The sequence below is a fragment of the Puma concolor genome, chromosome A1 (genome assembly GCF_028749965.1).
Source record: "Puma concolor isolate L17-30 chromosome A1, mPumCon1.1.hap2, whole genome shotgun sequence".
Classification (NCBI taxonomy): Eukaryota; Metazoa; Chordata; class Mammalia; order Carnivora; family Felidae; genus Puma; species Puma concolor.
The window spans coordinates 202,768,719-202,786,150 of NC_141667.1; the positions used below are offsets into that span (position 1 = coordinate 202,768,719).

Genomic DNA, 17,432 nt, shown 5'->3' on the forward strand with positions numbered 1-17,432 from the left:
GTACATCAGCTTCAGTGACTCCTGAGATGTAGGGTTTTTCACTGTGAGTTTAATATTCCTTTTATACAGAAATATTTTCATAACTTCTCACCAAGAATGGAAATGCCTTGTTATCTTTCTCCTTCTTTCTTATAAACGTCCTCTTTTGTTTTGTAAGTTGCTGTTGTGAGAATAAAAGATAAGGCCAAAAAAATCAAGTGTTATTTTAGTGTTGAATTTGATACCTGTTGCTATAATCAAGGTGGTTTTATTTCATCTCTCAAAAGTGAGATACATGTTTTCCTGACTAAAACTTTTCTTTTTCAATAAAAACTTACTCTATCATATATGTTTTAACTCTAAAGACAGTGCACCAGCATTCCCTCAAAGAACGAGAATACCAGGAAGTTCAAAATACATCTATCATTCTCAGAATGAGGAAAAAAAAACACCTTCTCAGTTTTCTGCGGTGTCTGGCTGGTTCAGTTGGAAGAGCATGTGACTCTTGATCTTGGGGTTGTGGGTGCTACACGTTGGGTGTAGAGATTACATAAATAAATAAATAAACAAATAAATAAATAAACAAACAAACATTTAAAACAAAAACTACATCCTCTTTGATTTCTGAGAATGCAGAAAGGTAAAGGAAAAGCATTAAACCATAAAAACCAACAACAAAAAACAATATTTAGCAAAGTTTATTTTTTCAAAATAAATTATATCATTGACCTTAGTATTTTTTTAAACGTCTATGAAAGCTAAAAGAAAGCTTACTCTTTGTTAATCCCTAAAAACAGATAATACTGGTCTTCTTTTACATTAGTTCCTGCAGAAATGTATATGGATAAATTGACATAATATTGCATATTTACACGCATATACACACACACACACATACACTTACATGTTAAAACAAAATCTTTAATGGCTGTAGTACTTTCCCAAATAATTATCTTTAAATAAAAATATCCATATGTTGTGGGGTGGTTGGGTGGCTCAGTCTGTTTAGCATCTGACCCTTGATTTCAACTCAGGTCATGATCTTGCTGTTTGTGGTTTCTAGCCCCACATCAGGCTGTGCACTGACAGTGCAGAGCCTGCTTTAGATTTTCCCTTTCTCTCTCTCTGTCCCTCTCCCCACTCTCAAAAATAAATAATCATTTAAAAAATACATTCATATGTTGGGAGACAGTTCTCCATGGACTTTCTCCATAACTAAAATCAGCTTTTTTCCAGATATCTTTTCAAGGATGCTTGTACAGAAAACAGCTTTGGAAGAGAGATGTAGTGCCTCTCTTCAGGGCAAAGAGTAGATACATTTCCTGAACAAAATAATACACCACCTCTTTGCAGGTGTTCTTGAATATTGTGGCAGGTTTGCTAGCATCCTGCTTACAAAATTGAGGCTTTCCTAGGCTTATAGTTCCTTAGCTATGATATAAACCTGTGGTGCACATGTAGCATCTACCTGGGCCCCTTCCTCAGCTCTCCTGTTGGACTTGGGGAGCAAAGGGAACTGATGCAAGCATTCAGGTCATCCTGCCTTCCTGCATGTTATGTAATACAGGCATTTGACTCTAACCTAGAAATCTCCATTCTTCTGCCACCATCCATAAATCAGGGGTAGGCAAATTTGTCCAGTTACAAATAGGCTGAAATTTCAAATTTTTTATACTTCTCAACACCTTAATGATGTGGTTTTGGAGTGAAAGGGGTCTGGAGCCATCAACCAAGAAAAAATTCTTGAGACGTATTTGGTTCAAAAAGGTGATTTTATTAAAGCACAGGAACAGGCCCATGAGCAGAAAGAGCTGCCCTGTCACTGTGAGGAGACTGATTATATACTTGGGTGTTGGGGGAGGTAAAGGCAGGGTAAGTTTCCAAAAGGATTTTCATATGCTGAAGAAGACTTGTGATACCTGATGCCTTGCTATTGTCAAGCTTAAGTTGTTTTTCCCTCTAGCAGAGCATTAACATTAAGACAGTAGGGAATTCCTGTTATATTCTGCCTGCCTTAAGTATTTGTCAATGGGCTGCAGGCTATAAGGAAATTTAATTTTACCTACCATTTCCTTCTACCTTTGTTTCCCATATTACTTAGTATATACACAACTACACAAGCAAATAATGTAAAACGACATCTATCTTATGTATGTTTCTATTGTTGATATATGATTACTTGGGTAAAGCACACAGTTCTTTTTCTTTTAATTTTTTTTTTTTTTGATAGAGAGAGAGAGAGAGAGAGAGCACATGCAAGCACACAAGTGGGGGTGGGGGGCCAGAAGGAGAGAGAAAGAATCCCAAGCATATTCCATGCTCAGTACCATCCCACGACCCCAGGATCATGACCTGAGCAGAAACCCAAGGATCAGATGCTCAACTCAGGTGCCCCAAGTGCACAGTTCTTAAATGTACAAATTAATGAGTTTTGACTAACATGTACCTACCATATCCCCCACAAAATATAGACAAGTTCTATAACTTTGGTGATTTCTCTTGTATCTCTTTCAACCAGCCCCTACTATGAACATTTTCAGTCAAAAATTGTTCTTATTTCTTTCCCCATAAATTAGTTTGCCTGTTCTTGAAGTTCATTTGTATTAAAACATTTTGTGTGGGTTCTTTTTAGTCTACTGCTTGTTCTCAAAATAAGCAGTTCTTTTTAGTTCATATGAGTAAAACTGCATCAAATATTCCTTATAAGTCTCTTTGTGAACATATGTTGGGTAAATATCTAAAAGTGTAATGAATAGAACACATGGAATAATATAAAACAGGTATATGGCATACATTTAGCGTTTAACGAAACTGTCAACTAGATTGGCAAAGTGGCTCTACCATTTTATACTCCTACTAGGAAAGTATGAAAGTTCCAGTTATTCTTCATCATCGCCAACGTTTTGGTTTTTTAATTGTACCCATCCTAGTGAGTGTAGAGTTTTGTTTTGCATTTCCATAATGAGAAACAATGTTAAGTAATTTTTCATGTGCTCACTGGTAATTGGTATATATTCTTTTGTGAAATGTCTGACCGAATTTTGCTTATTAAAAAAATTGTGCTATTTATCTTATCACTGATTTGTAGAGATCTTTTATATATCATTTTTCAGACACACATGCATAGACACATATACCCATATATTATATGTGTATATGTATTAAATACTTCCAATCTATAGCTTTCATTTTTATGTTCTACTGGTAAATACTGATTAATGAGTTTTATTTTTTGTGAAGTTCTATTTATCTTTTTAAAAATTTTTGATAAGGGCACTGTGGGTTCAACCCATTTTAAACTAATTTTTTATGGTTTGAGATATGGGTTAAAGTATATTGTTTTTCTTTACAGACACTGTTTTTCTTAAAAGATATCCAGTTGCAGCACGACTGACAATAGCCAAAGTATGGAAAGAGTCTGAGTATCCATCGACTGATTAATGGATAAAGAAGATGTGGTATATATACACAATGAAATATTACTTGGTGATCAAAAAAGAATGAAATGTTGCCATTGCAACAACATGAATGGAACTACAGTGCATTATACTAAGCGAAATAAGTCAGTCAGGGAAAGACAAATATTACGTGACTGTGGAATTTAAGATACAAAACAGATGAACATAAGGGAAGGGAAACAAAAATAATATAAAAATAGAGAGGGATACAAACCATAAGAGACTCTTAAATACAGAGACCAAACTTAGGATTGCTGGAGGGGTGCTGGGTAGCAGATGGGCTAAATAGGCAAGGGGCATTAAGGAGGATACTTGTTGGGATGAGCACTGGATATTATATGTAAGTGAAAAATCACTAAATTCTATTCCTGGAAACATTATTACACTATATATTAACTAACTTGGATTTAAATTAAGAAAATAAAGATATCCAGCTGTTCTACTATTTTGTTGAAGACTTGCCCTTCTCCAATGAACTGCACTGATGTAATTCAACTGCTTATGTATGTGTGTATCTTAACATATTACATGTCTATAGTATCCCAAAGCTGAACTCAATAGTCATTTCCAGGTCTGTTGGTATTTATTTGGTATTTGTAATTTTGATTAATAATTAATTTTTTATCTGTACCTGAATATAGTACTTATATATCAGCCCCAAAGCTATTTCTGCATGAAAAAATAAAGTTTTCCAAATAAAAATTTCAGTTTTGGTCTAAAATACCATGTTCAGATTAATACCATGATTGTCTCAAAATATAAAGAATATTTTACAAAAGCAGCATATAGATAGCTTTAAACAGATGTTTATGAACTATTTTATAGACCATATAAGACCATTAACACTAAGGCTAATGCTTATGGGCTATCTAATTCTCAAATCTCTTATTTTGAATCAAATTTGCATAGGTTCCTAGTGCTCTTCAATATAAAACATACTATTTGTAAATACATACTATAGAAGAACTCCATTGAGAATGTGAAGTAGTAAGATATTCTCCCTCTGGGGGCACCTGGGTGACTCAGTTTGTTATGCATCTGACTTTGCCTCAGGTCATGATCTCACAGTTCAGGAGTTTGAGCCCCACCTCAGGCTTGATGCTGACAGCTCAGAGCCTCCAGCCCGATTCAGATTCTGTCTCTCCTCTCTCTGCCCCTCCCCCACTTGTACTCTGTTTCTCTCTGTCTCTCTCTGTCTCTCTCTCTCTCTCTCTCAAAAAACTAAACATTAAAAAAAAATTAAAAAAGTAAAATAAACATTAAATTTTTAAAAAAGATATTCTATCTCTGTACATATACAAGAAATAATAATATCTGCCAACAGAAATACGATTTATAATTCTTCAAAGAACTATAGAGAGCTTTTAAGACTCATTTTAGTACAGCATAGTTATTACTTCCTGAATGAAACCTTTAGGGTAATGAATTTTTAAAATTCTCTTTTCTCAAGCCATTCAATCCAAACTTGGTGAAATATTTTGCAAAAGCCTAGAAATGTTACTAATGTTAATGTACAGTTTCATATTTAAAGTCCCTATAAATGATAGTTTTAGATGTTATACATCTCTAATAGATAATTTCCATTACATTTAGTAATGTACACACCACAGGAGATGATAATAGACATGGAAACCAAACTTAACGTTAATGAACTTTCTACATATTAGACACTTTTGGTAGAGTTTTTGCATGGTGTGCAAGGGAGTGGAAGTACAACTCTAATTGGCCTTAATTGGAGATGCATAATTAATTCTCTTCATACTGTGCTAAAATCCCAGTGTCTGTTGTTTCAATTGGCCTCTAAATATGAAGATGAAAAAATGTGGTATAGTAATAATGTTTATGAAATAAACTTTGAGATATAAAATACTTCTTATAAAATAATCATGGATCTTTTATATTGATATGTGAATCATTTTTCCTTTTGTTTAAGACTACAAGCTAATATTTAAATATATGTGTTGGAAAGATGATTGTATGAATTCTCCTTATACAAACTAGCAGTTTTAAACGTCACTTATAAAAGAACTCACCAAACTCCACACCCAAAAAACAAATAATCCAGTGAAGGAATGGGCAGAAGATATGAATAGACACTTTTCCAAAGAAAAAATCCAGATGGCCAATAGATACATGAAACAATGTTCAACGTCACTCATCATCGGGGAAATACAAATCAAAGCCACACTGAGATACTACCTCACACCAGTCAGAGTGACTAAAATGAACAACTCAGGAAACTACAGATGCTGGCGAGGATGTGGAGAAATGGGAACCCTCTTGCACTGTTGGTGGGAATGCAAACTGGTGCAGCCGCTCTGGAAAGCAGTGTGGAGGTTCCTCAAAAAATTAAAATTAGACCTACCCTATGACCCAGAAATAGCACTGCTAGGAATTTACCCAAGGGATACAGGAGTGCTGATGCACAGGGGCACTTGTACCCCGACGTTTATAGCAGCACTTTCAACAATAGCCAAATTATGGAAAGAGCCTAAATGTCCATCAAGTGATGAATGGATAAAGAAATTGTGGTTTATATATACAATGGAATACTACATGGCAATGAGGAAGAATGAAATATGGCCTTTTGTAGCAACGTGGATGGAACTGGAGAGTGTTATGCTAAGTCATACAGAGAAAGACAGACACCATATGGTTTCACTCTTATGTGCATCCTGAGAAACTTAACAGAAACCCATTGGGGAGGGGGAAGGGAAGGGGAAAAAAAAGTTACAGAGAGGGAGTGAGGCAAACCATAAGGGAAACCATAAACTCGTGAATACGGAGAACAAACTGAGGGTTGATGGAGGGTGGGGGAGAAGGGAAAGTGGGTGATAGACATTGAGGAGGGCACTTGTTGGGATAAGCACTGGTATTGTATGAACACCAATTAGACAATAAATTGTATTTAAAAAAAAAGTCACTGGGGAGCCTGGGTGGCTCTGTCTGTTAAGCATCTGACTTCGGCTCAGGTCACGATCTCACAGTTTGTGAGTTCGGGCCCCATGTCGGGCTCTGTGCTGACAGCTCACAGCCTGGAGCCTGCTTTGGATTCTGTGTGTCTCCCTCTCTCTCTGCCCCTCCTCTGCTCACACTCTCTCTCTTTCTCTCTCTCAAAAATAAATACACATTAAAAAATTTTTAAAAAGTCACTTACAAGAGTATGGTATAGTGGAACTTGTAAATAAATTAAGGTTTGAGATTAAACTTTCAAAAAAAGTACTAAAATAAATCAAGAAGAATTCTGAAGTAATATAAATTACTTCAGGATTGATTGCCAGTCTTAAATAAATTCATAAAATAATAATTTGAATCCTCTATTTTATTATTCCCCCAAACACTACATCATGAAAATTTATATTACTGTCATAATGATATGAGAGAATTTTTAAATGCAGAGAAGAAAGCACGATTATGGAAAAGAAACAGAAAAACAAAACATGATGTTGCAACTATGAAACCATTTTAATTTTGTTTCAAATCCATTTAAATGCATTTTTAGTTCAATAATGGATTGACTATAATCAGATCACATTACGCTATAATTGACTCATTGAGTTTAATGTGACAAGAGGTTGTTAAGAGGCATGTCTTGTATATTATTTATTTGAAAGGTCAATTTTTGGATGATCTTATTGATGTCTACAGATAAGCTGATGATGCAATCCAGAATTGGGAATTGGGGATACTGTTATTTCTTCCCTGTGAGAGTACTTATAGTTAAAATCTTTGTCTTTATGTTAAAATAATTATATATGTCTTTATCTTCAAAATAACCAAAAACATCTGTACTTTGCCAATAAACCTCCATGAAGTTTAAAAATAACTGAATTACTGAAGGCAAAAATGCAGTTTCCTCCTGTGCAGTATGTTTCTATCAATACTGCATATGTCCTTTGTTATGACTCAACACATGATGTAATTTACAAGTACTTGAAAAATTACCAAGTATATTTTATCAATAGAGAGGACTATTTTCATTGATTCATTCAAAGAAGATGTTTTAATGTTTTAACTATTCTCAATTCCTCACACATGGAAGAATGGTTATTATTATTATTATTGCCCAATATTCCTGGATAATTGCTTGAACACTATATAACCCAACAAAACTGGTAACTATAAAAGTTTAGAGAAGATATGTCCATCATTCTAATTTTTCTGTGACAATGGTTCACGCATATGGCTTATGATGAAACACAACTGGAGATTAAATTCATTGAGTTACAAAGTGTATCTATATTAACTCCACAGATGATATGAAATACTTCCAGTATTAAAAAATGAGAAAACCCTGGGGTGTCTGGGTGACTCAGTTGGTTGAGCACCTCACTTTGGTTCAGGTCATGATCTCACAGTTGGTGAGTTCCAGCCCCAGCTGTGGCTCTGTGCGGACAGCTCAGAGCTTGGAGCCTGCTTCAGATTCTGTGTCTCCCTCTCTCTCTGCCCCTCCCCTTCACTTGCTCTCTGTCTCTCTCTCTCAAAAATAAATAAACATTAAATTTTTTTAAAATGGGAAATGTTTAATATTGGAAAGGAGCTAAAAACCTGAAATTTTGCTCAATGTATGGGAGAATGCCAGTTTTATTCACTGCTATAGATGGAGTATATTACAGTGCTGCTTCTTACAAGGTGCTCACTAAATATTTGTTGAATGAATGGATGGATGAGTAATGGCTGACACAGATAAATCAAATCAGTCAGTTTTAGAACTAGATATTTCAGGGGCGCCTGGGTGGCGCAGTCGGTTAAGCGTCCGACTTCAGCCAGGTCACGATCTCGCGGTCCGTGAGTTCGAGCCCCGCGTCGGGCTCTGGGCTGATGGCTCAGAGCCTGGAGCCTGTTTCCGATTCTGTGTCTCCCTCTCTCTGCCCCTCCCCCGTTCATGCTCTGTCTCTCTCTGTCCCAAAAATAAATAAACGTTGAAAAAAAAAAAAAATTAAAAAAAAAAAAAAAAAAAAAAAGAACTAGATATTTCAGTGAATACTAGTTTATTTGAATATATTTATGAAACCATCAATATCTTGGTAACAGTTTCTTTATTGTTGTTGTTGTTGTTAAAATTAATACAATCATTTTCTAAATGTTTTAAGGAAATTCAATGCAGATTGAGTAGAAACTGCCAAATAAATGATGCCTTTCCCACTTTCGCAAAAGCTGTCAGAGTAATCTGGTTTAATCATTTCCTGCTATGATAATAGCACCCTTCTTGACCAGGAAAAAAAACAAAACCAAAAACACAATGGAACTCCTGAGCGCTAAGGGATGAAATGGAGGTGCCTAAAAAATCACAACAGACTTTGGGGCACCTGGATAGCTCAATCAGTTAAGCGTCCAACTCTTGATTTCAGCTCAGGTCAGGATCTCATGATTTGTGGGTTCAAGCCCTGAGTCAGGCTCTGTGCTGACAGTGTAGAGCCTGCTTTGGATTCTCTCTCTTCTCACTTTCTTTTTTTTCCCTTCTCTGCTCTCTCTCTCTCTCAAAATAAATAAATGAACTTGAAGAAATTTTAAAAAAATCACAATAGACTCATTTTTAGTAGTGGTTTCAACTACTGCACTTGCAGGCTACAGTAGATACTCACATTTTGACCAGTACAAACACACATATAAAGATCTATTTGCCCTGACTACAAAAAAAAAAAAAAAAAAAGCTAAATCTACAGTACATATTACAGGTAAAAATAGGACATTCATATTTGATCAGGTTTGATTCCAGTATACATATTGTTTAATCCTAATTTACTAAACCGCACGCCCAATATCTTTTTTGATGTATTATAACATATCATTCTGTAAGTGCATTTTACACCAACAGTCTTAAAATGAGCTTTCCTTTACTATATTTTTTTACTGATGTACATTATTAAATATTTATCTACTACTACATAGATACAAAAACAAAAACAGAATCCAAAAGTTGTGAAATTACTGGGTAGTCATTTAAGTTATAAGAAATATTGAAAATATTGAAGGTTTTATCATCACAGAATAAAACAAAATCTTTTTTGAGTTTAGGCATTAAGGGTCAAACACCCTCTATGGTGTTGATGGGTTAAACCAATTTCCTCCTTTTCAGAATATATGTAGTTTTCTTGGATGATTAGACTGAATGTCTTTTTAACCCCAGTAAGTACACCCAAATATTCATGTATCCAATAAGGAGATCAAATAATACATGCATATGTCACTTCACAGTTCTTTTCTTGGACACAGTATTTGTGTGGTTCTATTCTCCTATGATACTTATTTTTGTTATTTCTTTAGTTACCATTCCAGACTGAATTAAACCACAGTTTGAGCTTTCAGTTTATGCGATGATGATGACACTATTCTGCATATAATGGTCCCTTGTCTCTTTTTTTAGTTGTCTATTACTGATAGAATATGAGTAACAAGATCATAAACATTCCTAATTAAGCCATAAGACATGACAGGTTGTGAATTGTGTTGTAATATTTCACACCTAGTGTTCTGCTAAGCATGAGGCTGAAGGCTCCGAGCCATCAATGCACCTAAGCGTGAATTAACTCTGTGCAATTCATGCCCTGGAGTATCTGCCTTTGATTATGAAACAGTGAATTTGTTTGGCAATTAAGAAAATAACTTTGTTTTGTGTTTGCCCTAATTTAATTTTATGCATGCAGGTTAGACAATATCAGTTTGTTTGGAAAAAAGATTTTTCAAATAATTTAAAATAGACTATGTAATATAATATTCTAAAATCAAAGAGAAACACTATTTAAATTTATTTCTTGGATACACTATAGCAAGATTCTCACTTTTGATTTCAACACATTCACTTTTGATGACGACTGACACAATTCTGTAGAAATCATTTTAAAGCCTTTGAGGGTAACTATTGCCTGATGCCCACCATACCATAATGAAATACAGTCTGAATGGTTTTGTCTCACTCAACTATTACCTTAATGCTATAAATGCACGACAAGTAAAAAAGAGAGGGTCATGTTTCAAAGGAAACACCACAGAGGCAGGTGACTTCTCAAATATAACATAGCTAACATTTAGAAAATAATATAGCAGCATATTTTGTGCTCCTCAGATAGTACCCCTTATTACACATGTACTTTGAAATAAAATCAATGAAGATAAAATAGCTGTAACATAGAGCTAAACTTCATTTTTAAGTTACTAGGAATTATATAAATATATAATGGGGCGCCTGGGTGGCGCAGTCGGTTAAGCGGCCGACTTCAGCCAGGTCACGATCTCGCGGTCCGTGAGTTCGAGCCCCGCGTCGGGCTCTGGGCTGATGGCTCAGAGCCTGGAGCCTGTTTCCGATTCTGTGTCTCCCTCTCTCTCTGCCCCTCCCCTGTTCATGCTCTGTCTCTCTCTGTCCCAAAAAAATAAATAAAAAACGTTAAAAAAAAAAATATATATATATATATAAAATGTACCATAAAAATTGATAAATTGGTAATCAGGAGAATAATGGCAGGCCACTTAAACAAAGCTATTTATTTATTTTATTTTATTTTTAAAAAAATTTTTTTTCAACGTTTTTTATTTATTTTTGGGACAGAGAGAGACAGAGCACGAACGGGGGAGAGGCAGAGAGAGAGGGAGACACAGAATCCGAAACAGGCTCCAGGCTCCGAGCCATCAGCCCAGAGCCTGACGCGGGGCTCGAACTCACGGACTGCGAGATTGTGACCTGGCTGAAGTCAGACGCTTAACTGACTGCGCCACCCAGGCGCCCCTAAACAAAGCTATTTAAATCGAAGTATATTATTTTGATAAAACAAACGTTTCTTTGAACACTATTTAATGTCATCTTGCTTTTCCTAATAGTCCTGTGTTCATGATAGAATCAAAAAAGGTGAACCATAAACTTTCCTAGATTGCAAAGAAAATATATCATTAGTTTTAACAACATAGGTTTTGATGTTAGCTAAAACTCAGTTTGTTTTCATGTTACTAATCAAAATCCTTTATGTTAGCATAAAGAACTCCCTTTAGCATTTCTTGTAAGGCAGATCTAGGGGTCATGAGCTCCCTCAGCTTTTGTTTGTCTGGGAAAGTCTTCATCTGTCCTCTATTTTGGAAGACTTACTGGGTAAAGTATTTTTGTTTGATTTTTTTTTTCTTTGAGCACTTTGAATATATCATTCTACTCTTTCCTGGCCTGCAAGGTTGCTGCTGAGAAATGTGCTGATAGCTGCAGTGGGTTTCCTTGTATGAGATGAGTTTCCTTTCTCTTTTTGCTTTCAATATTCTTTGTCTTTGATTTTTGACAGTTTTATTATAATGTGTTTTGATGTAGTCATTTTGGGGTTGAATTTGCATGGAGACATATAAGCTTCAGGTACCTGCATGTCTGTATCTCTCTCCAGCTTTAGGTAGTTTTCATACATTTTATTTTTAAATCAGTTTTCTGTCTCTTTTTCCGCTTCGGGCATCTTCATAATGCAAAAATTGTTTTTGTTGACAATATCCCATAAGCCATATAGGCTTCATGTGCTTTATAATTATTGTGTTGACTTGGTAGTATCATGTTTCCTACAGTCTTGTGTTGGTGGCTCCCCATTTGATGGAGCAGTCACCTGTTCTAGACTTTACATATTGGTTTTGGTGCAGAAAGATCTTTACCTGTGGGAGAGTGTGAGGGTGTCAGCTGGCTCAGGTGTGGCAATTCCAGCTCCTGGAAAGACCCAAGGGTGTTGTCTCCATGCATCTCCATTGGCTGAAGTCAGCATTAGTGATGGGTGCAGGGGTTCTCAGTGGCCAATGCTGCGGGTAACTGTAGTGGTGGTAAGGGCTATTAGGGTCTTCTGTGTCAAAGGCTGGTGGGGGACCTCTTGATCTCTTTTTTTCCCACAGGGATGTGGTGGCTGAGAGAGACCCTCGTGGCAGCAGGTCTGGCTTGCGGGCACACTAGGCACACTAGCGGTGGTAGGAGCACTTCACCTGGTGCATGGTGCCTGTGGAACAGCCATAGTGCTGGCAACTGGAACACAGGTGCTCCACAGAATGAAAGCAGCTCCAGGGTCCAGGGCACTGGGCAGCCCCCCCACACGGTGGCTCAGGTGCCTAAGCAGCTGTAGAGCAGGGTCTGAAGTACTGACACACATGGTAGAGCCAGGGTTCTGAGGTGTGAGGTGTGTGCGTGGTTGGGAGAGAGACTGGACACCCTGGTCCTGGACAGTGCAACAGCACTCCTTCTGAGGGGCACACAGCAGCCTTCCCTCTCCATATGTCTGTGGCAGCAACAGCTGTTGGTTACCTCAGTGGCAAAAACTGCCGGTGTCCTCTGTGGAGCGGGCTGCAGGGGTCCACAATAAACTCTACCAGTAACTTCATCCTCTTGAAGTTAGACACAGTGAATTGCTCTGGTGATATTTAAAAGCTTACCTCCCCTGGAGCCATTTGCTTCCATTGCAAGGGTAATAAACTTAGAGATATTTTTTTCCTTTTTACCCCAGAAATATTTGATCATTATTTAGAGGTGAACAAGGTTAGGGGATCTCAGATCTTTGGGGTTTCTCTCCTCTGGTGCAAAATCTCCTGCATGTTCAGATAAATATCTAGCCCTCATTACATCATCATTTAGAGAACTGGAGCATGAGGAATGACTATAGGAAGTATGTACACTTTAGTTTAGAATGATACATTATAGAATTCTGGACTGTATACACAAGTCTGGAGTGTGGTAATTAATAGTTACAGGACCACTGGAAAGTAATTTACTGACTTATTTTCTAAACTGTCTTATCATCTCGATTCAATATTTGAATTACTTGAGGAATACTTTTTATTTTTTCCAAGATAGAAGCTACATGTTTAATATGAAATAATAAAGACAACAACACATTGTATATGAACAATGTACACACAGTCTTTGTACATACTGGCCTGGCCTGGCTGACAATCTCTGGGTTTTCTACACACCTTTGAGGATCACTTTTTAATTGTCTTTCTTCATATATCTTAATGCATGACATTTAATACTCTATCACCTAACTAATTAATTACTTAATTTCATCCAGAGATTGAGACAGAATATATTGCCTGTATTTTAGGAAACTTTACAACACACAGTGAGAATACATGCATTATAGCAATGACTTTAGGAATAGAAATAGAAAGGATAATTTTAATTTGGCAGTAGAATAAATAGAATTAGTCATTCATTAAATGTATCAAACATAAAATAAAATAAATTTTAACTCTACTGAGTATTGATTGTGATTCTTATTTCCTCCCAAATGCCTTTGTTTATTTCTAAATTGACATAATCTAAAACATTGCTATATTTGCTCTTTTTTCCCAAATAAAACATTTTCCAAATATGACATGAGGGAAGAGACTACATCTTATTTTGTTAATGTGTCCAGTGCCAAATGTACTATTTAGAATACAATGTTTGAAAGTAAAAAGAACATAATGGGAGGAGGATGAGATGGGAATAGAAAATTACTAGAAGTTTAGCTGTAAAATGGGGGTTTTAGAATACATGGGTATTCAAGTTAGTAATGTTGCACAATAAACCACTTCAAATTTAATGGTTTACACTTAAATCATTATTTTTAAAGATTCTGTGGGTCAGAAATAGGGGCAGGGTTTGACATGAAAGGAACTTATTTAAGATAAATATGGAAGCCTATGATTTTACTTCTCATTTCATTATCTATGGTGGCTCATTGGTATTCCACCAGTGGTTTTATTGATTGATTTGAATTATTGATTTGAATCGTATTCATCTACCCACCTGTTTCATGCATAAGCAGAGATAACTGAAAGTCTGGAAATGTTACACTTGGAAATATTAAACCTAGTGGTAGTTTCAGGGTAGTGAGACTTCTTGCCAACTAGCTTTGCTCAGAATGGTGTTCCAACAGAGCAGAGTTAAAGCTGATAGCCTCTTTTGACCTACCTTTGGAAGGTATATAGCTTCCTTCCCACATATTCTGTTGGTCAAAGCAGTTATAAACTTGTCTAGATTGAAGGAGAAGGAAATTAAATTCTACCTCCCGTTGGGGAAATGACAGGTTCACACTGAAAAAGAACATTGGGATGGGAAATGTTGGTATCTCTTGAAAATAAAATTATTTACCTGGAAATCGGTGAAATTGCCAAAGTAAACTAGGAAAAATATAAGGCTGATGTCTTAATTTTGAAAATGCATTCATTTATCAAATGGCAATAAAAGGGGAACCCATGAGTCAGACATAAGAAAAATGTCTAAATTAGGAAGAAAATTAGAAAATTCAATGAAATGGAAAATGAAACAGGCCAATAAGAGTAAACAATTATGCAGAGGTATCTAGGAGGAGAAAACTACCATGATTATTTAATTAAGGGGATCAGACATTTGGTAATAGTCTCATGGTAGGTATGGTAATAGATTCATGAAGGGGAGAAAGTATCAAGTTTACTAACAGTAAGAATCCCTCCCCAAATGCCAGATTCTAATCCCAATTACTCTGCTCACTAGTTAGACAAAATACTTAAATGTCTATTCAACTTCTTCTCATCTCATTGACTTGTTATGAAGATTAACATAGGTCATAAATGCTTAGAACAATGCCTGGAAATATTAAATTAATATATTTTAAAAGACTTTTAGTTCAGTCAGTTGTATTCACTACTCGGACCCACACTGGCAGAGTAGGAGTTTGGATGTAACAACACAAGATTTTTAATTCCCAGGAGGCCAAGAAGGCGTTCCTATGCCCTTACCTACTAGTGAAATCCTTTGTCCCCACCTCTGAGGATGAGTCATCAAATTATACATCACAATGTATATAATATAGCTATTGTTAAAATCGTTGACTTTTCTATGATAAAAGGAATAATTAAGACTTTTTCTTAGGTGCATAGTTAGTTCGAAGAGCATGTCACTTCTATCAATCCATCAAATACTTTTCAGACATCTGCTTTATTGAGCATCAATTATATCTTGTTACCTAACAGGAGAGTAAAATATGCTATGCCCAAACTATACCCTCTTCTCTATCCCATACATGACTATGTTCTGCATCATTTCAACAAAGTTACTGTTTATTTGCTATTACAAATACATTAGTAGGAAATTTGGCATAATCACACAGGTTGTATCTTTCATTAATACTAAAATCTTGCATCAACCCTTCCACCTGAGAAGGATAAGTGGAAAGGACCAGATAAAATTTAAAGCACAGTTCCATAAAAGAAGCCCAAATTCTTCTGGGCACATCCCATACACTGTGATTTAATTTAACTGCCACCCAACAGTGCAACTGCAAAAATAAAAGTGACTTTGGTTTATTCTATAAAGCCATCCATTTCTCTTGTGTTTGATTATTAAATGAGATATAGAAAATAGTGGACATGATAAAAACACTGGAGATTTTGACTAAAGCAAAAACCATACAATATGGTTATATACAGTAAGGCAATGGTTGTCGAAGAGTAGGGTTTAGACCGGAAGCATCAGCATCACCTGGAAAATTGTTAAAAATGCAAATTCTCAGTCCCCACCCCAGAGGTCCAGGAATCTTTGTTTTACTAAAAGGCCCTTCAGGTGATTCTGATTAAACATAGTAAGGGGATAGTTTTGACTGGCATATGGAACCACCTACAGAGCTTTTAACAACCTAATTACAAATTTAATGTGCATTAAATTTACACTTCTTTGAATCAGGTGTGTAAAGAATACCTATTTTTATATCTCTTTAAGTACAAATGATGGGATCTAGTTTTTTATTGATTGTAGGATAGTTACAAACTGTCCATTAAAGAAAGATAAACTTGGTGTTATTCCATTTGGAACTGAATTACTTTTGTCATGACTCTCTATTCAATCAAGGCTCTCTGATTTCTCTCCCTTCACCTTTGTATTTTATTTCTTCCTGGAGTGAGTGGGTTCACATATGTTCTTTAATTCAAGGAGGAATGGAGAGAGAAGCCTCATAACTATTCTCTGTCTACACTGACCCCCAAGTGGGATCAGTATACTTCAATTTCAGAGCTGTATATGTCAATCATTATTGATACCTTGGATGTGCTATGGATTTGCTATACATTATTGATACCTTGGACCTCCTCAGGTAGCCTGCTGCACATACTCTACCTCTACCTTGTCCCTCTCCCAGAGTACTTAGGGGGCTCTATGTATCTAACCCACACTTTTATCCCTCAGAGGAGATGGAAAGATTTAGAGAAGCCTCGTTGCTGCACTGGGGTGTGCTGGAGGCTGCCTTTGGGTGTGAGACCTGCCTGAGCAATTCTATCCCCATTGTTACTCTTCCTCTCTGACAATGTGCTGAATGCAGCACTATTCTTGGTAGGGTGCAACTCTAGCTTCTGAAAGCTTTTTGTTGTTATTGTTGTTGTTGTTTTTTGCTTCCCTTTCAACTACAACCAGAGAGTGAGGCATTGGTTCCCTTCTCAAGAATCTACCTCACATAGATTCCTCAGATCATCCTCCCACCAGCTCTCAGACTAGGGAAGGGATTACTCCAAAATCAGTTTGCACACCTCTCCTGTCCTTTGTCTACATCATACCCTCTACGCACCTGATCCTTCATGAGTCTGCGTGTCATCCTGACACAGAGGCCATGCTGATGTCTGCACCTTTCCAATTTTAGTATGTGTGCTGGTGAAGCGAGCACTGGACCTAATCCTTCACGTTGTAGTATGTAACAGGTGTATCCAAGCTTTTGGAATTGCCTTAACTGCACCCTAACCCTATCTTTAAAGTTTTTACTTTTAATAATCTCAGCTTTTTTTGATATAAAACATACATTTTCAAATAAACACATAAGTTAAATGGTTGGATTATACAATGTTAAATGTTGCCTTATAATTATTTTCTCCACATTGGATTTGAAAAATAATCTATAAAGAAAATCCACTGACTTTTTTATTCTATGGGTATTCTTCCAAACTTTGAGATAATGCATGCCATGGACTTACTAGCATCAAGGACTATTGGGAATAAAATGCCTAAAAAATTGTCTTTTAAATTTTTAAATTTGGTTGCAGTGCTTA

At 36.1% G+C, this 17,432-nt stretch overlaps 1 non-coding gene across 1 annotated transcript; it reads right to left on the reverse strand.

Moving 5' to 3' along the window:
* Positions 1 to 16,949: 16,949 nt before the first annotated feature.
* LOC112861853 (U6 spliceosomal RNA) lies at positions 16,950 to 17,053 on the reverse strand. Its single transcript, XR_003223733.1, has one exon. It is a non-coding gene; the product is annotated as a U6 spliceosomal RNA (small nuclear RNA).
* Between the last annotated feature and the right edge of the window lie 379 nt (positions 17,054 to 17,432).